Consider the following 21,769-nt stretch of genomic DNA (forward strand, 5'->3'; position numbering starts at 1 on the left):
TCGGCCTGATGATGAACGGCCGTCTCTTCTTCTTCTTCTCCCTTTTTTCACCGGGAGTCTGGAGGAGCTGCCAGGCCGCTCGCCGCTCTTTGAGCGAATCTCAAACGGCGCAGAAACGGAGTCTGAAAATAATGAGATGGAACAACGGAGTTTAGAGTCGTAGGTGCTGGGCCCGCTCGCCTCGGCGCTGCAGTCCCAGTTCTGTCAGCTCCCATCAGCGGCGCAGAGACGCAGGAAGAAAGAAAAATTACCAGCAGATCTCTGAGCTGGATTCCTTCCCTTCCTGAGTCTGGGCCGGGATCAGGAGGGATCAGGAGGGATCAGTCAGCGGTGGGATGAGCCGGTTCATACGAGCCGCTTCTGGACCGCGGCTGCTGATGAGCATCAGAGGAAACCAAACCAGCCTTAGACCAAGACTGGGCAAAAACTAGAAGATTTTACAAGAACCCACAGCATACCGAGACCAAACATGAATAATAAACTTTAAAGGAAATAAAATAGAAATAAGAGACACAACATGTACATCAGGGGTGTCCAACATGAGGCCCGGGGGCCTTTTGTGGCCCCTGGATGACATAAATTTGTCTCACCATCAGATTAACGTTCTTTCAATTTAGACAAACTGACCCACAATTTAAAATGTTCTCACAAAAATGTTTAGATGCAACACAAAGTATTAATAATTTAATAATCCAGCTCCTTTAGAAACATCATCATCACACTAAAGCAAACTCAGGCTTTAAGGTTTTCATTGTTTATCAGAAACAAACTGAGGGAGGAAACAGTTTCTCATTGTGTCCAGCATGTGTGGGATCTGCAGAGACGTTAGCTGCCCTTTCCTGACCCTTGACCTTCACAAGTCCTGAGGTCATCTTCGATCAATAAGGACTATTTCTATTTTTGTAATGCTTGTTTATTTATTAAGAATTTATTATTCAGTCATTTTCAACATTAATCTTTATGCACAAAATATAAAACCTTTAAGGTCTTAAGGAATATTTTCAGTTTTTAAAACCAACCACAAAAACATTTTAGAAAACTAATTTGTTTTAAGCATTATTAAATATGTAAGTTGTATTTTAAATTAATATTTGCACATTTACAACATAATTTAATAATAATAATTAATAATTAAAAATGCCATTTTAAAAAATCTGCAATCTCCATGGATTAATTAAAGATGGAAATAAATTTTAATACTGAGATGAGGCCAGTCTACAGACCCAGATACATAAACCTGCCTTTAGTAAAGACCTGAAGCAAAACATCTCAGCCGTTAAACTGGCCCAGTGAACCCAGTGATGAACCCAGTGATGAACCCAGTGAATCCAGTCTGACCAGTGATGAACCCAGTGAATCCAGTCTGACCAGTGATGGACCCAGTGAATCCAGTCTGACCAGTGTCCCGTCCAGTCATGCTCTGTGGTGTCGGCTGATGCTGTCTCGGCTCTGACCCTCCGGCGTTTTGGGGTCGTCTGGAGTTCAGACTTGGTCCCGGCTTGCCTTGCGCCTCGCGCTGCTGACTCCTGGTCTGCCGCTTTCTCTCTCTCTGCCTGCGTCTCTGTTGTGGCTGGGGACAGCGGACGCCTGCCACGTCCAATCCGCCAGGCCGACTGTGAGCTGAGGACGCGCCGGTGACGGGACGGTTCAGAGCCGGCGGTCGGTCAGTGCAGACAGAATATCTGAGTCTGCAGTTTGGGTGAATCTGTAAGAAATGGATGAATCTGTGCTGTAAGATGCTGAAGCTTCTTTTTGTTTGTTTTTTTAAATACTTCAGTATTCATGTTGATGCGTTTTAAAGGCCACCGCCATTTTCCTCTCTTCAATCTAAGATGCTAAAGTCACATGACTGAAGAGATGTTCACTCTAACATTACTGGGGTTCTGTGGAGCAGCTGTCATTATCTTACCTGCATTTGGTAGCAGTGGATCTCAGTTTGGTCAAAACTTAACGTAGAGCAGGAACCATCTGAGAGCAAATTTTCATCATCTTAAAGCAGACGAGTTATTCAAAATTCACATTTTTGTTCTTCAATTTGAGTTTCTGCAGCTTCTAATAGCGAACCGAACGTTTCAAACACATCGAGCCGTTTCTGGGAAATAAGTTGTCTTTTTTTGTCTGGAAAATGAAACATTTGAAAAACCTCCCAAATCTAACATCACAAATCAGCAGTTACAGCCTGTTACCTAGCAACCCCAGCAGAGTTCCGCCCGTCACCTAGCAGCCCCAGCAGAGCTCCAGTACGTTAGCCCAGCTACTGTATGTGCTGTACAATGGCTGCTGGAAAAGAAAAGTGTTTTGCTGTTGACTTACCATCCAGAAACCGTTTGCTGCGTTCTTGCTGGTTGTGCAGGAGGTTCCACTTCTGCTTTTCAAAGATGTATGATTGTATAATTGCAGATCAGTTTGCAGCCATTTTCATGTGAAAACGTTGAGGTAGGGGGCGTGGCCAGCAACAGCTTACTTGGATTTAAAGCGACGGAGATTTAAAACGGCTCATTCTGAAAGGAGCTCCAAAGAAGTAGAAGAGAGAACATGTGATGAACATGTTTTGTATGGACCATAAATGTATCCTAACCTGATCAAGGAAGCATAATCATTCACTTTTAACTGATCAGACTTAGGACTTTGCATTAAGGTCAAATCTCACATAAATTTCAATCATAAAATGTTTTCAACTTGTACAGCATTAAAATTAGTCACAATTTTTTTCAGTCTAACATTATCCAGCTAAAAAGTCACACTGTCATTTTCATGGTTTGTAGTTTTTGATCGCCCTGGTGACGGTCGGTCTCAGTTTTCACAATTGGAAGAAAACATCCTCAAAGCTGAGATAAGAATAAAAACCAAAAGAAACTTTTACTTTCAATCCATCAACATGCAAACGACAGTTTGACACGACTGCAGGCGTTCAAGTCCTAAATCGAAATATGATTCAAAATGTTTTGGTCATTTGGTCAATTTTTCTGTGTAGATGAATGGATCCCTGAGCCGAATTGGATTAAAGTATTTAAGCATGAAATCTTTCAAACATGGTGGGAAAGCTTTAACCAGTTCTGAAATATTTGAGCAGAGGTTTTTCTGAGCAGCTCTACTTGTGCATCCTTGCTGCAATTTGCTGCAGAGTGTTACATGTGTGCGGCGCGTGGGCAGCAGCTCTGAGCTGCTGCAGACCGTCAGGGAGTCTGGGTTCTTTAATCTTCATGCGCGATTCTCAGAAGCATTTCAGAGACGATTCCAGGTGCAGGCGGCTCACGATTCGTAAATATGAGAGAAAAATCTCCAGGATGGATTCTTATCTGTGGCTCAGTCAGGAAAAAATTCCTAAAAATCTCTGAAACATGAACTGGAAGTGTTGTTACAGTCAAACACTCTCACATCAAATATTAATACAGACATTTTAGTTTTTAATCTGAGTGGAGTGGATATTAAAGGGACAGTATTATGTAAATTTAACTTTTTTGAGTTTTACATCATGTTATGATATTATTCCCTCATATCTGTTGCTTTGATTCTTCATGTTTCAGAAATACTTAAATCTCCATGGCAACCATTTAGCTGTGTAAAACGCCTGGGTGGACCAAGCCCCGCCTTCGAGGCACAGCTCCTCCTTTGAGCTTCAGCTCCTTCAGACTAGCCAGCAGCAATTAGCAAACCCCTGGTGGAGCTGCTAGTAAAAATATTAAAGAGTTAACAGAGGAGCCATGTTGGGATGACTTCATGGAGGCGGAGCATCAGAAAGGACATCAGCTTCTTAAAGAGACAGAGGCCCAATTTCAAGGCGTTACATTACAAAGTCAAATCTCTCGTCATCACTGAGACGGTTTTAGGTAAGATACTGCAAAATTAATCAAATTTAGAATAAAATATTAAAATTTGCACATAAAGATAGAACCCTTAAATCCTGTTCAGGCAGTTCATTTAGGAGATAATTACATTTAACATTTGGACCACAGTGGTACCATCAGAACCAGCTAAGAGAAAGACAGATGGTTTATTAGTCCAAGTGACTGGAGGACTTCATGTTTCTAAGAACAGATCAGTTTTTTTTCCCCCCACTGATTTCATCAGAAAACAATTCCAGGCTGAGAACAGAGTAAGAACTGATTCTAATCTTCCAAACTGTCTTTAATTTGTAGTTAATGAGCTAAAACATGGAAAACAACCAGCAGTCTATTAAAAACATTTTCCTTCAGAACATTCCAGGAACGTTCTCAGGAAATTAAAGTCCACCGCTCGGCTTGGCCGCGCAGCGCCGCAGAGATATTGATTGATGTTGGACCGTGTCTGGCTCCGGCTCGGGCCCCGGGGCCCTCAGGGACCCGAGCAGACAGATGGAAAGGAGGATGGAGCGAGACACGGAGGGAGAGGAGCAGCTAGCGGTGGGCTTAACACTGCAGAGCTATTGATTGACACCAGAGATAAAATCCTCCTGAAGCCGAGCTGACAGCCAGACAGACGGAACGATCCGGCCAAACGGAGCGCGGTCCCGACCCGACCCGACAGATTACATCCACAGCAACAAGATTCTTCAGTATCAATTACTGATATCTGCTTTTATCCACTTTATCTTGTAATGCCGAGTTTTTCTGCAAGGTTTCTGCTGCTGGATCAGAGCAGTGACCGCGTTCAGCTCCATCTTACTGAAACAATAAAAAGCTTCTCTAACGCTGTTGGAGCACACTGAGGCGAGACAGAAAAAATACTGACAGCAATCAGGGATTCAAAACAGCAGAAACTGAGATTAAAAGTAATTAAAGGAGAGGAAACATCTGAGTGTTGCACTGAGCATTTAATGGGCTCCAGTGTGAGTCTGAGAAGAACCAGCGGCTCAGATTAACGCTGGCGTCAGATAATCTGAGGTTCGTTAATCTAACCTGATCAAACTGAACGTTCTGTCATTCAGCAGGTGTGAAAAATGCAACGTTAAGATAACGCATAGTGATCGATGTGCAGCTCCAACGCAGGTTTTAATGCTTCGACCCTCAAGACTGAAAATCTTTGATTTTGCATCTTTGAATTCTTTATCTGATCAGAACCAAACTGGACTGATTTCCAACCCCAGATCCAACATCCTTCCTCAGCTCACCTGGACAGCTCAATATGAAGCATCCATTTTCAAGATGTACAAAATGCTAAAAAAGAAAAATTGTGGTTTTGTGTGTAAAATTGCAATGTCATTTTGGCACAGCATTCTGGGAGTTGTAGGCAGAGGAAAGGTTCAGCTGCTCAGCCTCTCATGGTGAGCTAAGGAAGCAACTGAATGGAGTTTCTGAAAATTAAATTTGATTATTACGGTCATGTGAAATAGTGGATGCAGAAAAGGTGGAGCTCTGTTACTGTCAGGGAAACATCTGAAATGTAATCTAACAGGCAGAGACTTTAGATCTGTTCAAACATCCATCTCTAAAATAGGAGAAGTTTTGCAGCTAAGGTGGTCAAACCAAATTATTTTATCAGATCGGCATCAGTAGATGTTTTCTCAGTTATCTGCCTGCTTATCCAAATGTTGTTCCTGTAGCTCTAACAATCATTAAAGCACCTTTTTATGGTCTGACGGCTGCGATTACTTCTGTTTCTGCTGATCAGCCAAGCGACGGTTCCTCATGTTCGACACCGGACACTCTAGCAGGTTCAGGTGACTCTGGATTCCTGCGTTTGCTGGAAACAGAACAAAAAAGGGAAGGTATTCAAAAAATGCACAAGGCATCTGGCTCTGCGTAGGATTGATAACATGCAAACACAGCTGGGAACACGAAGCGAGTCCTCCACGAGGAAAACCGACCGTCTGCCTCCAGGTTTCACAAAGATTCAGAGAGAAAACTCTGAATGACACGAAATAATGTGCTATAAGTCGACAGCGCTGATATTTTTAGTGGTTTGTGTGTCATATTGGGTGATCTGGAGCCCAAACTGGAAACCAGCTGCATTTTTATTATGAAAAGGCAAAAAATTGTGTTTTCAATTACAGTGTTTCCTTTAAATAAGAAACGATTAAAACCCCACATAAATGAGCTTTTTAACACGATAAGTCATTAAAAACATGCGGCGGCGCCAACATCCTCCAACCACTTCCTGTCATCTCCTTTGTCTTTTCCGCCAGTAGTAACATCTAGTTTTTGATCACGACTCATGATGCAAAGAGTGTTTTGATCCATCGAGTTACTTTCAAAATCTGACTTCTTCCGTTAAGATAATTTAACGAGTTTGCTGCGTCGACGCAAATGCAGGTAATAACGGCAGATGTCTTTCAGTCGACGTCACAGTCTAAAGATTTGGTGGAAACCATAAAGAAAACTTTACAGTGAAGAATCCTGATCCAGTCCATGTGAAGGAAGACGATGTGTTGGACAGGAAGACGACGTGTTGGACAGGAAGACGACGTGTTGGACAGGAAGACGACGTGTTGGACAGGAAGACGACGTGTTGGACAGGAAGACGACGTGTTGGACAGGAAGACGACGTGTTGGACAGGAAGACGACGTGTTGGACAGGAAGACGACGTGTTGGACAGGAAGACGACGTGTTGGACAGGAAGACGATGTGTTGGACAGGAAGACGATGTGTTGGGCAGGAAGACGATGGTGTTGGACAGGAAGACGACGTGTTGGACAGGAAGACGACGTGTTGGACAGGAAGACGACGTGTTGGACAGGAAGACGACGTGTTGGACAGGAAGACGACGTGTTGGGCAGGAAGACGACGTGTTGGACAGGAAGACGACGTGTTGGGCAGGAAGACGACGTGTTGGACAGGAAGACGACGTGTTGGACAGGAAGACGACGTGTTGGACAGGAAGACGACGTGTTGGACAGGAAGACGACGTGTTGGACAGGAAGACGATGTGTTGGACAGGAAGACGATGTGTTGGGCAGGAAGACGATGGTGTTGGACAGGAAGACGACGTGTTGGACAGGAAGACGACGTGTTGGACAGGAAGACGACGTGTTGGACAGGAAGACGACGTGTTGGACAGGAAGACGACGTGTTGGACAGGAAGACGACGTGTTGGGCAGGAAGACGATGTGTTGGACAGGAAGACGATGTGTTGGGCAGGAAGACGACGTGTTGGACAGGAAGACGACGTGTTGGGACAGGAAGACGACGTGTTGGGCAGGAAGACGACGTGTTGGACAGGAAGACGACGTGTTGGGCAGGAAGACGATGTGTTGGACAGGAAGACGATGTGTTGGACAGGAAGACGCAGCCAGCTGCCGCAACAGTTTGAGTCTTTGAAATGACTAAAATATCCTCAGCAGCTAATGCTCTGCTGGGCTTTCAGGGTTATGATTTCCACTTTATTCATGTTTATATTCCTAAAATATACATGAAATGGCTGCTTCAGGTTCACCAGAGAGGAAAGGAGAATCAAAACAAAAAGAAACGATTATCTGATGATGATGTTTCTCACTGAACCAGGAAACAGAGACAGAAGTGAAAATAAATCCAGGAACAACTGAACATCCTCTGCTGGATCAGTTTATCTGGACAAACAGGAGCAAATGGAGAAATCCACAAAAAAATGTCTAATATAATAATATACATGGCACTGGAGGCTGGGAAATCTTCAGAGGCTCATAAAAAAACTGACATAAATAAGAAATATTTCATTATTTGTAAAAAGGGGAAACAAAATGCAACTTAATAAATAGTTCTAGCCATTTGTTGGTTTATATAGCAACAATTTTCCATGAACGTCTCCAAAGTCTTTAGACAGAAAGGAAATAAAAACAAAACAGTTATTACATAATAGAAGTTAAACAAGACATAGAAGAAAGAGATGAGACAAGAAAACAATCAACAAACAATAAATTTAGTCTTTAACAATCTTTAATCTGAGCAGAAGAATTCAGTCCAGGTTTGACTTTTCTAAATAAAGCAGTTTAAGGAGGTAAAGTGCTTAAAAATGACTTTTTTATTGGAAAAATTGGTTTCTAAATTTGTTTCTGTTCATTGTAGAATAAAACTATGTTTGTCTAACTCTGAGGAGATTTTAATGTCACACTAATAATAAAATGATTATTCTACACATGAAAACATAAAATTAAGATCCATCAGAGTCTCTGAGGATGTCTGCAGGGTTTTTATTTTGAGTTAAAGTTGGTCCAGTTCTCTCCAGACTCCACACAAACAGCAAATTAAAAAAAAAAACTATTTCTGTTTGCTTTAAGAAGACCTGGCACGGATTCCTCCCCCGGTGGCTCGGATCTGTTTGTTTTCCCTTTTGAAACTGAAAGATGTGGCTAATAAAAAAGGAGCTTGAGTCCAGATTAACGCGCTGGGTGTGCTGGCGCCGCTCTGCAGCTCTGCTAATTGAGAGGATTCACATTGAGAGGCTGTGGAGCGCTGCCTGGTTTTTATCGATGCAGGAGGAGCGCTGCCAGACTGGAGAGGCTCTGGGCCGGCGGCTCCTCGCAGGAACGGCCAGGCCGAAGGTTCACTCACGGATCAGTTGTTGAATTATCGCAGTGTGGCCGTGGAACGGCTGGGTCGTGACCTCTGGTGGAGGTCAGGTTGTTTTCAGTTCAGATGCTCGTTAACGTGCTACATGCTACTTTCAATTTGTCCCCATAATCGGCGTTTAAAAAAAAGCTAACAAGCTTCAAATCATTGGAATATTTCCTCTGGTGTGTTTACTATTAGTACCTTTATTATACATAGATTTATATATTTTATATTTCTAGTGGCACAAACTGCAAATTACAGCCAAATCAAAACCCTTTCCAGCTGTGAGTCTATTTCATTCTGTAACAACTTCCACACCAAAGAGTTATTTTGAAACTGTAAAAAACATTTTTTTGCAGTTTTATTATTATGTGAATAAAGACATTATTCTTGTAAATGTAACTAATTTAAGCAGCAGTCATTAGTTATTTATATCAGGAGTAGAGGCAACGTCACACTGGGTGAGAGGCAGCAGTCTCTGTAAAACTAAACGTCCGCCTTCCTGTCATCTTCTAAAAGTCTTCAGCGAGTTTTCTCCTCTCTGTACCAACTTTCACACTGAAGAGTGTTGTTGTTCCCCTGGCATATGGTGTGTTCACTGACCAGAAAAAGATTGGATTTTGAAACGTTTGTGCTGCTGAAGGTGAAAACCATCAGATTCTGATCACCAGCTGCTAACTGGACATTTCCTGTAATAAACCTGAAATCCTCCTGAGGTTTCTCTAATAAAGCTGCAGTAATGTCACCAGGACATTTCCACAGTCAAACTAAAAGTTTTCCTTTTATTCCTAATGATGAATCCAGTAAAGTCAAACTGAGACGCCAGTCTTTTTTCTTTCTTTGTTTAAACTTCCTTCCCGTCTGTTTATCATGTTTAATTCCTCCGTTTGGACGTGGACCTACAGTGTGCAGGATGACGTTATCTGCACAGAGAAACACCTTCTCATGTTCTGAACAGCAGAGAACCGACTCAGACTCTCTCACCGTGACGCCGACCAGAACAAATGTTGTCTCTCTGCAAGGCTGTTTGTGCTCAACCCAACGTGTCACATTTATTTGTCTGCCTGCTCTCCGACTGTGTGTGTGCAGGTGTGTGTGTGTGTGTGTGTGTGTGTGTGGGCCCAATAAGCTCTTTTTAACTTTGACTCCCTGCATTCGGCCCGTTCTGGCCTGATCTCAGCCCCTGGGAGTGAAGGGATCGTGGTCATAACCAACATGGCGGCCTGACTGGCCTCGCCAAAATAAAAGTTATTTTCAAAATCTGATTTATATGTCAGTGTTAGAGCCAAGTTAAGAAAAGAAAAATATGAGAATAAAGTCATAATACTACAACTTTTTCCCACAATATGACTATTGTCATCATTTTGATTTTATTCTAATACTGTGATCTTATTCTCGTAAAACTTTATTTTCATAATATTATGATTTCTCATGATCTGCGATTTTATTCTCATTATTACGACTTTATTCTCATCATACCACATATTATTCATTCTCATTATACTAAAATTTTATACATGTATTATTTTAACTTTACTTTCGTACAACTTTCTCACAATAAGTCTCAATTCTCATCATTTTATGACTTCTTATATTATAATTTTATTGTTGTATGAGTTTATTCTGGTCATAATTTTATGACTTCATTCTTGTAAATTTTTTAAAGTGACATTTCATTTTAGTTTTTAAATTATTTCTAATCTTTAGCAGATATGCACAGACATTTTTCTTGGAGAAATTAATAGAAAAAGTTTTGGTTAAACATTAATTTCCTTCCCTCTTTAAAGACGCGCTGTTCTGTTCTGGATGAAATGACCGACTATCTGCTGCATGGTGAGATAAAGTGTGAACACGCAGCGGAGATAACGCCGGTGTCTTCCTGTTGCATCAGGCTGAAGTTTTCTTATTTAACGACTTCGTTTTGGTCTTTTCCTGTCAGGCCAAACGGATCATGAATAAAGTTTTAGCCTCGAGGTGAATCGCCTCGTCTCCAGTCTTTATGCGTCCAGTAAAATGGTGGAAAGTATTTTACATGATAAACCTGAAAAAGAAAAAGTGGAGGGAAATTTGGAAATTATTATTGGTCATGAAACAGAAACATGGTTAAAGAAACGGAAACACATTAACATGCAATCAGGTCCAAATCTAATCATCTCATCATGTCATAGATATTATCTATATATAGTTAAACTAAATGAAACATGGTTATAGTGGGACACATGCACATATTTCAGATAAAATAACATTGATACAAATAGTTAAAGAACTCATTGTTCTACCGCCCGAATAATTAAAATAAAATGTTTTGGTTCAACATGAAATTTCAGTCGCTGCATGATTTTTGTCTTACTATTGAGATCCGACTCGACCACTCCAAATTTTTAATCTAATCAGACAAAATGGGCGAGATGCACGTCTAATTCAAAGTGAGATCTGTTATAAACTTCACTGTGGCCTAAAATTTTTAAAATAAACTTTTCTTCTAAAATTTCCCACCTGAGGGATAATGCATGTTGTTTCTGTTTTCGTTAAGTGTTTTATCTCTGTGTCATTTCTCAGTTATAAACCTGAGTGAGCGTCGATCACATGTGGCGTTCCTCAAGGCCGTGTTCTCATGCCACTTTTATTCCACATCTGCATCCTCACACAACAGTATTAAAACACATCTGCTGATGATTACACATGAATTTGTACTCCTACTCACTGTACCGTAAATAATAACTGAGTAAGACTGAACTCATTTTAGAGTAATGCAGAAAAAGCAGAAGTATTTTTGGTTTTAAATATTTTTGTGATGTTAGATCAGCAGCCAGCTGGACTCAGCGACCGAGGAAACCAGAAACCCAAACTTCTTACTGCAGATAAAAAAATCTACTGGCTGCCGTCTGATAAAATCCAGGAAATGTGACCAAAATATGCCAAACTCGTGTCTCTGCAGCGGCTCCACATATGCAAAAGGATCGATTTAAAATCATTTTATTGATTTAAGTGACACTAACTGGTCTGGGTCCAACTGAGTTACTCATCAAATATGAACCAATCAAAGCACTAATGCCTGGTTCATATGACACGTTTTTAAAATTAGAGCAACACACACACACACACACACCCACACACACACACGCACATACACATCAATTTCACTCACCAACAAACGGAGGTCAGACCAGAAATCTCACAAAACGTCTCGAGATAAAACGAGAGTTCAGAGTGAACAAACATGGCCGACTGAAGAAGCAGTGGCGATAGTTTCTGGATGATGATCTGGAATCAACTCCATGAAAGCCTGTGATGTTCAGGAACTGTTAAGTCCTTTAAATCAGGACTGAAGGAATTACTGAGTATTTCTAATTTATAGATACTTTCTAAGAAAAGATCATTTCATCCAGCAGCCGACATGCTGAGCCACTTCTCCACCACCCAGCCCATGTTGGTCCATCAGTCTGTTCTGCAGGTTTTTTACGGGTTTCTGAACTCGTTGTTATCATGCTGCTAATTCATTTCCTCCTAAAAACAAGTCTGTGAGGAAACCTGCCATGACGTCAGAGTCCTGCAGCTCCTGGAAAGAATCCGTATCGTTGCTGACTGGTTTGGTCTGCTGCTCTTGGAGATTCTTCATTTGGAATAATTAGATTGTGGTTTTCCAGGAAGAGATGTGCTGATGTGTTTTTGAGCTGTTTTTTGTGCGGACACGCTCCACTTTCTATTCCCAGAGCAGCATGATTTCCCAGAGGACTCCAGTCCTCAGAGGCTTCGGCTGCTATTTATGGACTAACAGCATCTAGACAGGTTGACTCTTCCTAACGAGGACGATAATTACTCTGTGATTTTTTTTTCTGGCCTATGGCTTCATCATGTCAAGAATACAAATTTAAACCGTTCTCATCCAACGTTTTTGCATAAGTCAACCTATTCTTTTCTGTGGCATCCCAGAAAACAATCTGGAATTTTTCCTCATCCCAGATTTGACCGAGTTCAAGCTGAGCCTTCAGGCTCATGTTCAGGATGAACGGTGGAGATCAGTGACCGCAGACTGAAGAGGGAATACGGACCAACGGATTTAACCATTTACCATCCAGATTTATATTCAGAGCAACCAGATTTACTCTGCTTATTATAAAGACTTTTGGCATTAATACAACTTGGTTTCAAAGCCAAAAAAATCCACTTTTCTTGTTTTAACGTTTTCTCAACTCTACTCTTATAAAACCAGCTGAGATAAATGCAGGTCTGAGTTCATACTGATTGGTTTCTTCTAATGTAGTAATTAGTAAATACTTGTTTGCAGCTCATGTTAATCTTTAAACAGACTTAGCAAAGTTCTGGATCCTCTCACAGTTTCTTCTCAGCTCTTCCTTTTCTATGTGACGTTTGTCTGCAGACTGAGATGTTTACTGTAGAAATCATCTCTACAGTCTTATCTAAGGCCAATAACAGAGACTAATGAACCAACAGTTTTGTTTTTGGACGAGTTGAATAGTTCATGGACACAGAGGAAGAGACAGATTTTAAATCCAGGATCTTCTTGGATCTTTAGAGCAGGGGTGTCAAACTCCAGTCCTCAAGGGCCGGTGTCCTCCAACTTTTAGATGTGCCTCTGCTGCACCACACCTGAATAGAATAATTAGGTCATTAGCAAGGCTCTGGAGAACTGATCTACACAAGGAGGAGGTAATTAAGCCATTTCATTCCAGTGTTTTGTACCTGTGGCACATCTAAAAGCTGTAGGACAGCGGCCCTCGAGGACTGGAGTTTGACACCTGTGCTTTAGAGTAACAGATCTGCCAGCTGTAATCTGCATTAGATCCTCAATAAAGTTAAATCTGGAGCTTTTCTCAGCTCAGCTCACAGGTGAATGTTGTAAAGTTGCCAGGAGAGATTTAACCAAATGAAATGTTTAAAGATCCAGAAGCTCTGAAAACCAGCAGGAGAAACTTAAACTGTTTTCCTCGTTCATGGCTGATTGTGCAGCAGCTGGAAGACGAAATGTTTCAACAGGAAAAGCTGCGATTTCAAAAATACTTTCAGCTTTTGCTCTGAGAAAACAATTTTCTTCTCATTTAATCTGCTTTTCCACCCTCAGAGGGTTTATTTTAAATAAAAATGTCCGGTACAGGCTCAGTGTGCTAAACTGGAGACGTGGCGGCAGAAGAATCTGATTTGGGTTTGTTTTAAAAAGCAAAAACTGAGTTTTCTTTCTCCAAGGTCTCTTTTCATTCACGGTCACATTAAGTGTTCAGGAGTGTTTTATTGCTGCAGCAGCAGCTTTGACCTTCGTTCTGCTGCCAGACAAAGCAGTCAGTCCCACTCGTCGCCTAAAAGCTCAAATGGAGAAGGTGGCAGCGACATGGCGAAGTCGGAGCGCGACAGGCTGACAGGCTGAACGTCCTGATGGACGAGGAAATCGGATCTAAAACACGACCAGGTCGATGTAAACACAGAAACTTCGTTCCACTCAGCAGGCCGACAGCAGCGCGGTGTAACGGAGAAGTGTTTAACCCCAGAGCCAAAGTTCACGTCTGTGGGAGGAAGTCCTGCTGAAGAGGAAGAAAAACTTTTATTTCTGTGTTTATCCATCAATAAACGAGATTTATTCAGATAAATAAGTCATGACTAAGCAGTTTTTCCAGTCGATTCTGATCGGAAATAAATCATCAACTCTTCTCTTTTCTTTAAATTAATATTTATTTCTGCTTTCCTACAAGTCCTTATGAAATTCAAGTAGAAAATTTACTGTAAATCAATGAAAGAAAATTTAGAAAGAAATACTGGATCTAAAAATGGATAAAAGTTTAGAGTGAAATGAAAGTAAAAACACAAGAAAAACAGAAAAGCAATTTCTAATTTTAACTAATAACTGTGAAAGTTATGTAAAGATGTCAATACAGTTAAAAGATTTACGTTTGGATGTATTAAATATTAAAGCCAGTTACATATATTCTTTCTATATATCTTTTTTTAAAACCTTGAAAACCTTTTTAAAAATCTTTAAACAGACTTTAAAATAAACTTTGTCACATAAAAGTAACAACAGATACAAAAATAAGTCTCAAATAGGGAACATAATCTGTGTTTAAAGAAGTTTTAACGGGAAAAAGTCAAATAAATCTGTAAATAAATCTGAAAAAAAAAAACTGACCCAGACATTTATATGTAACGTTAGCTGTGCAGAGATGCTGAGCAAGAAATCCTGAGACATAAATTACATTTTTATTTAAATGAGATTACTTTCTTCCAGCTGAGCTGAGGCGTTATAACCACAGGATCTGTGAAGAGGAACAAAAAGTTCTCCATACCTTCAATCTACAATTATAGTCTGTTTTAAGTTTTTATTTTAGTTCTGGGGGATTTTCACAAGATTTATAAAGGTAATTTGTCCATTTTGCATATTATGAGTTATTTTACAACGATTACTGGCTTGTTTGAAACAGTTAGGCATAAAGTTTGAGGCACTCAATCAGCGCTGTAACCAGGCGGAGGACTGAAACTGATGCTTACTGGAGTAATGTTTTGCAGCCACATCGTATTTTATGCTAAAGATGAATCATTTTCCCATTAAACGCTCGTTTCCCGTAAAACGGAGCGGCTGCAGGGCCGTGAGTCAGACTGAAGCTGTTCAGTCAGCAGAGTGCCGGCGAGCCGCCGCGGCTGCCATCATCCGGCTGGATCTCTGCCCAATGCAGGCGCATCATTACGCTCATAATCTGGGAATAATCTGGGATTTGTTGCTTTAGATATTTTGATCCTGACCTGCCATGATCAAATCTGGCCCAGAAGCAGCCAGAGGTGTAAAGTACTCACATTCTCTACCTAAGTAGACGTACAGATACTTGTATGAAAAATACTCTAAAGTAAAAGTAAAAGTTGGATTGTTTTGCTCAAATTTTTAAAAATTACAAGTTTTGAAACGTACTTAAGTAGAAAAAATGAAAAGCGATTTTCACCTTCAAGAATAAAAAATGACTTTCGATAAGCCGACCCGACCCGACCACTATGAGCCTCAGAGGCGTCCAGATGATTTCTGTCATGGAAATGACCAGGGTTCCTTATAAAACAATTCTGCTAACCTGGACATCGTTTCAGGTTGTTCTGTTTTCTATCAGAACCGCTGCAGTTCAGGACGTATCGGACCTGAACTCCCTCCGCTGCGGACAGGAAGTCAGAACCCAGTGATTCAGATCAGGATTTATTTAACTTCTTGTTTTCTGCTGGAGTTTTTACTTCCTTTGCCTTCGGCAGAGCAACCAAATCAAATATTTAAACCTGTTTCAGATCATGCGAGCTCGGATTGGTCGTCCGCGATCTTCTCTAAACTTCCTAAAACAACTGAAATCATCAACTAACAGTAACTTCTACAGGAACTGGTCACTACTGGTGGACAGCTGCACCAAACAGCTGCAACTTTGAGTCTCCAAGTCCACATAAGTGTCGGATCATTGGACCAAAGTGTGGCCCAAGGGCCTTTTGTGGTCCTCTGAATGATTTTGTGCGGCCCCTGAGGGGCGATTCTAGAGCGGAGCGAATCTGCACTGCAAAAGTATTTTAGTCTAGTTTCTAATGCAAATATCTTAGGACACTAGAAATAAAACCAAACTAACTTATAAGTAACTTTTCAGAAGGAAATTGGAGTTTGATTTAAGTAAATTATTTCTTACTATTGATGGAAAATGTACCTGTTCTATTGGAAGATTATTTAACTTACAACAGATATTTTTTCCCATTCAAAGGAAATAATCTGCCAGTGGAACCAGAACTTTTTCATCAATAAATCAAATCAAATCAAATTTTATTTGTATAGCACATTTCAGCAGCAAGACATTTCAAAGTGCTTTACATCATTACAAACACAGAAACACAATGCAATATAGAATCAATAATCAAAACAAAGCATTAAGTCAAGTTCCATCCATAAATTTGTAATTGATTACATTTCAAATACAATTTTGTCACGGAATTTAAGCGCCTGTTCTCGCAGGACTCCGTCGTCCTTTTTTTCAACGGGTATTCGTCGGGCCCCGTCTCCCTGAACAGGAAGGCACCAGGCTCCGTCCACCTAACCACGGAATTTTGTGCGAGGACTCCGCCGTCCTCCACGGATTTCGTGCAATATTTTTACCTGTTAGAGTCTAGAATTGACAGTATTAATATTAAGAAATGATTGACTTTAAACAAGCTTATTTGCTGAAAAGTGACTTGTAAGTTAGTTTTGTCTTATTTGAAGCGAACTGAGATATTTGCACTAAAAACCAAAACCAGAAATACTTGGTAAGATTTTGTATTTTTGTAGTGAATCCTGGAAGCACAGAAAGTTGATGCAGATAAGATGGTTTTCTATTAGGCCAACATTTCTCAATAAAATCTTTCTAAAATAACATGTTAGGTACAACACAACGTATTTATACACGCCAACAATATTACTGAGAGAAAAGATGAATTAACTTCATCAGGGTGCCAGTGACTGTTGGGTCAGAAATCAGACCAAGACCAAAAATCAAAGGTTTGACGAGGAAAAGACTCAAAGGTTTAATCTAACTTCTTCTGCTGGATTTCAGGTTCTGTTTGCTAACTTTGAGTTTGTTAAGGTTTGATAGATTGTGGAGAATGATTTGTGTATTCTACATATAAACTCATTAAAGTTTCCTCCACTTTGAGTCGGTTCTGTTTCTGCCTCCCGTTGGTTTATCTGACCCTGACTGAGGAGAGTCTGAACTTTATCTGGACCGTTTGGTCGGGTTTTCATTCTGCTTTATGACCTTCAGACTGATGGATCACCGCTCTGTGTGTCAGAGAGAGAGGAGCTGTGGGCGGGTCAAAGGTCGCATGTTTCTCAGACACAGTGTCTCTATTGCTCATTAATTAACAGGGTGTGTGTGTGTGTTTGTGTGTGTACAACCTCTATTGACCTTTTGATGAGATGGATTCATGAATATTTTCATTTAACAAACCGTTTTTATTCTATTCTATCATTGGTCACACACTGATGTGAGATGTGCTGGTCATTCTGGCTCGACCAGCTCTCTCTCTCTCGGGGGTCAGAGGTCAACCCTACCAGTGGCGATGACGTAAACATATAATTCACTGCAGTGTAACATATTCAATCCACAACCAGGAACTTGCATTGTTTACAGTTAAAATGTTGTTTTATCTGTCCTTTGAAATTTTTAGTATTATTAAATATAACATCAGTTTGCATTAAATTTTATTAAACCAGGGATCACATATTTAAAACTTTCATTTCCCAATTTCTGCTCAGGCTTATTAAAAGTTATTAAATTACAGCAACTGTTTTCTAATTATTCCATCCATAAAAACATTGGCCACTTTTTTCACTGATTGCAGCAAACTGTTGCTTTAAGACATAACGCCTGATATTTCTGTATATATTAAATTTTTCCTGCGAGGACAGCCAGTGGACGGCTGCCAGACAGCGGCTCGTTAATCCTTCAGATTAAATCAGACTAACAGAGTGGACACCAGAGGATACAGTGGGTGTAAATGAGCTGCTGCTGTGTGAATGCTAATGCTCATCTGGGGAATAATGCAGTCAAATGGATTCATAAAAACACAATATTATAGAATCTAATTCTGATTATTTTTATGCTTTCCACTTCCCTCCATTCATTTATATCAGGACATCTTAATTGTTCTGGTTCATTTATCATGATGAATATTGATTTTTAAAAGTGATTATTAGGATCTGTTGCAGTTTAAGTCCCTGGACTTTCCCTGAATAATAACAACTGTCCTCTGAATCGCAGAGTTAATGTCCAAACTCTCAGATTTCTGTCCCAATATGCCCAGATTTCGCTTCCACTTTGTTTCAGAACGGTTGACTTTCTGTTTCTTTTTAACAATGGAGATTTTTCTGAGCTTCATCTGCTGGAAAATTAGAAATAACACTGCAAAAACACAAACTAATACCAAGTATTTTGGTCTACTTTTAGTGCAAATATCTTAACACGCTGAAATAAATACACTGAAGTAAATAATTCCTTAATATTGATTTAAAAAGTAGTAGTTATATTGGCAGATTATTTCATTTAGACATTTTTCACATCATAAGTAAAACAATCTGCCAGTGGAACTACAAACTTTTCCTCAATATTAAGAAATTATTGACTTAAACAATCACCTATATCTTGATGAACAGTTACTTGTAATTTAAGTTTGTCATAAGATATTTCCACTAAATAGTAGACAAAAAGATAAGACTTTGTGATTTGCAGTGCATGAATTCTGGCTTTTCATTGGATGTTACTAACATCTGCGTCAAGTTGGTTTGGAGCAGAGCTGCACAATATTTCAAATCGTAGTGGTAATATCAATGTGTGCAATATTGCAACTGAAACCAACTGCTTAGACACAATATTTATAAAGTCTGACGTTCAGAGCCATGCATGCACATTCTAGATTTACTGTCTGCACGCGATTTGATGTACAGTCTAACTAAGATGTAAAAACTCCCAAAGAAGTCAGGGAAATGTGGGTTAATCATATTCCACTTATATACTGAGGTTACATGTTTTACTGCATCAGCAGAAACCAAGGGATCAAATTGTTCTCATTTCGTGGGTTTAACAGGTTATTTGTGTTTTTCTATAGAGTCTGTTGTTAACACTGACTCAAAGAAAAATAGTTAGTTTTCACATCTTTATATTTATGTCGTATAAAGCAGAGGCTGTTGAAGTCTGCTGAATTGTTGTTATTTTTGCAGATTAAATTTAGATATCAGGCAAACTGTTGTAATTTATAGGCATAATGAACAAATGATAGAGAAGCTACATTTTGCTTGGCAGAATTATTTAGCAGGTATAAATCGTCTTTTTTAATATTTTTGATTAATCTGTGTCAAGGCGTCTGACATCAACTCAGAGGAAATTCATTGTTTTTGTTGGAATTTCTTTCCAAGTTGGATAAGCTAACGGTAGCTAACTGTAGCTAACGGTAGCTAACTGCTAATATTGACCCTTTGCAACTACGTCACTAAATCATTGAAGGCGCCATGATGGACGTCGGAGTGAGTGATGGGAGTATTGAACAAAGCCACTGAAACTGTTTTCCAGAGTTATTTTTGTCATTTTATTCATGGTTGTTGTTTGTTCCAGTCGAGCTCATCTGTCTGTGAACGTAACTCGCCTGGTTTGGCTCCTATGCGGCGGGATTTACAACAGTTGGAAACAGCTAGCTTAGAAACCGACCCGAACCTCCTCCCTCCGGCCGTGATGATCAAATTACCGACTTTGCCTGAATTTACACCACATGGTTTATATCGCTGCCATAAACTTCCTTTTACACCGGAGCAGGATTAAACACGTACAAAGAGGAGATGCTAACCAGTTCTTTCCGTACATGCTAGGCTACATGACGGTGCGGCTCTGTCTCCATGGTTACTAATTGTTACCATACCTTCTCCATAATGCCATATTTATATTCCCTCCAATCATACATACTTATAAAGTATATGGCCGTTAGACTTCTTACCTTGTAAAAAGGTTTGCTGCAAATCCGTGTTCACACAGAGGGCTGCTGTCCGTCACCGCCGCATCTTTCCTCAATAAAAGTTATAAAATAAAATGACAAGTTTGGTTTGCATCCTTGTCTGTTTGTGCAGCTGACCGCACTGCATACTATGACCATTTCTAAGGTGAAATAAACTAAATAAAAGCTACATTAGGTTATAGACGTCTGTGTTTAGACTAGCTTTAAAGGAGCACATTGGTTGTTTAGCTTCCGCCATGGTGGAGTGGGCGGAGCTCTGGAAAGCGTGACGTCACATGCAAAGGGTCAACACCCTGCCAAGTAACCCAGCTAGTTTATTTATATTCATCATGATTAAATGTAAGTTTATCACCAGCCGGCTGGACGATGTTCGCCTTAGCCATTTGCTAACTTCTGTTGCAAACACATTCGAGTTATTTATTTTAAATTTTCTTTTGTACATTTCTGTCAAAATAAAGATTTTAAAAAGTCTTAAAACTGAGTTGGGGAAACCTGCAGGAGCTCTGATAAAAATATTTCTCTAAACTTAAATCTAAATATGAATAATTTTGGGCTGCTTTGTACATTTTAACCCGGATGGATTCGTAAACCTCCCACCAAAAGGCTAACATTGCTGTAAAAACGGAGCCATGTCTTCAGCTGCGTCCCGCTCTCAGCCTCACTAACAGGTTGTGACAGTCTTGGTTGAACGAGTTCATGCCCCCCCCACGCAGTCCGTCCTCAGTGGGACAGACGCCCGTCCCCGGGAGGACAGATTTGTCCTCCTGGGGACGGATCTGGCTGACACCAGCAAATTAATTCATTTCTTGATAGCGAACTCCAAACAGGAAGTTCCTGGTGTTAATGGAGAAGCCGTGGACGTCCAGATCAGACAGAGATTCTCTGCGGCTTGTTCTCCAGACGTGACTGTCTGCTGCTGGCGGCAGGTTGGAGACCATGGAAATATCAAACAGGCCTTGGGTTTTTGTTTTTTTTTGTCTTCGTCCTCGGTCGCCTCGAGTCTCTTATCTGTCTGAGAAAACAGCGAGCGGGCCGAGGCGGCCAACGCATCTGACAAATCCAATCAGTCACATTAACCGCGGGGCGGACGGGATCGACTGTCTCTGCCTCGGTGGACGCTCTGCTGTGTGTTCATAGCATTCAATACTCTTAGTCTAATTAACACAAGGCTTTATATTTATCACCAGGGTCTGACTTCCCATCTGCTCAGTAAAAAACATAAATCATCTCTGAGCTGCGCTGACTGGCAGAAACCTGAGATCAGGTGAGTTTTGTGGACGTTTCTGCAGAAAAAAAACATCCAGGTGCTGTCGAAGCTGAAGCTTCCCCAAACAGAGCCTGAAAGGTTGACCCGGATGTGTCAAACAAAACCCAAACACGCTCAACGTTTTACAGGAAAAACACGGCCAGAGGCTTGCAGCATTTCACAGGAAATCAGGACGGAATGACAGCAGGAAATGTGAAGGAAGACGTGTCGCATAAAGGCCTCAGATGGAGACAGGAACATTTTCTTCAAATGTGATCACTTTATGCTTCATTCAGATGCAAATTTGTAATCCTAAACCCTAAATTAAGCTGCCATTTTTAGGCTTTGTTTACTTGAGAACTACTGATATTTTGGGGGAAAAGTTCCACCTTTAGACGAGAAACCTTGAATCTGCTGTAATTGTTATGCCAGGCCACTATATGGCGCTGTGGTTTCAGCATGTCATTGTAGTGAGCATGCGTTTTAACCCAATGAACCAAGTAAAACATGATATAACATTTATATTTTCCATATCAGAAGATTTATTAGACTGAAAAGGTTCAGTATCACACACAGAAC

At 40.4% G+C, this 21,769-nt stretch overlaps 1 protein-coding gene and 1 long non-coding RNA gene across 2 annotated transcripts in view; one reads left to right on the forward strand and one right to left on the reverse strand.

The window, feature by feature from the left end:
• basp1 (brain abundant, membrane attached signal protein 1) overlaps positions 1-21,769 on the forward strand; it is a 41,928-nt gene that overhangs the window by 7,148 nt on the left and 13,011 nt on the right. The gene's annotated exons all lie outside the window — the stretch shown is intronic.
• Positions 1,130-20,351, reverse strand: LOC114146360 (uncharacterized). The gene is made up of 3 exons (XR_003595884.1): positions 19,927-20,351; positions 5,543-5,661; positions 1,130-1,705 (listed from the first exon to the last, which is right to left on the reverse strand). It is a non-coding gene; the product is annotated as an uncharacterized LOC114146360 (long non-coding RNA).

Source organism: Xiphophorus couchianus, chromosome 6 (assembly GCF_001444195.1).
Source record: "Xiphophorus couchianus chromosome 6, X_couchianus-1.0, whole genome shotgun sequence".
Classification (NCBI taxonomy): domain Eukaryota; kingdom Metazoa; phylum Chordata; class Actinopteri; order Cyprinodontiformes; family Poeciliidae; genus Xiphophorus; species Xiphophorus couchianus.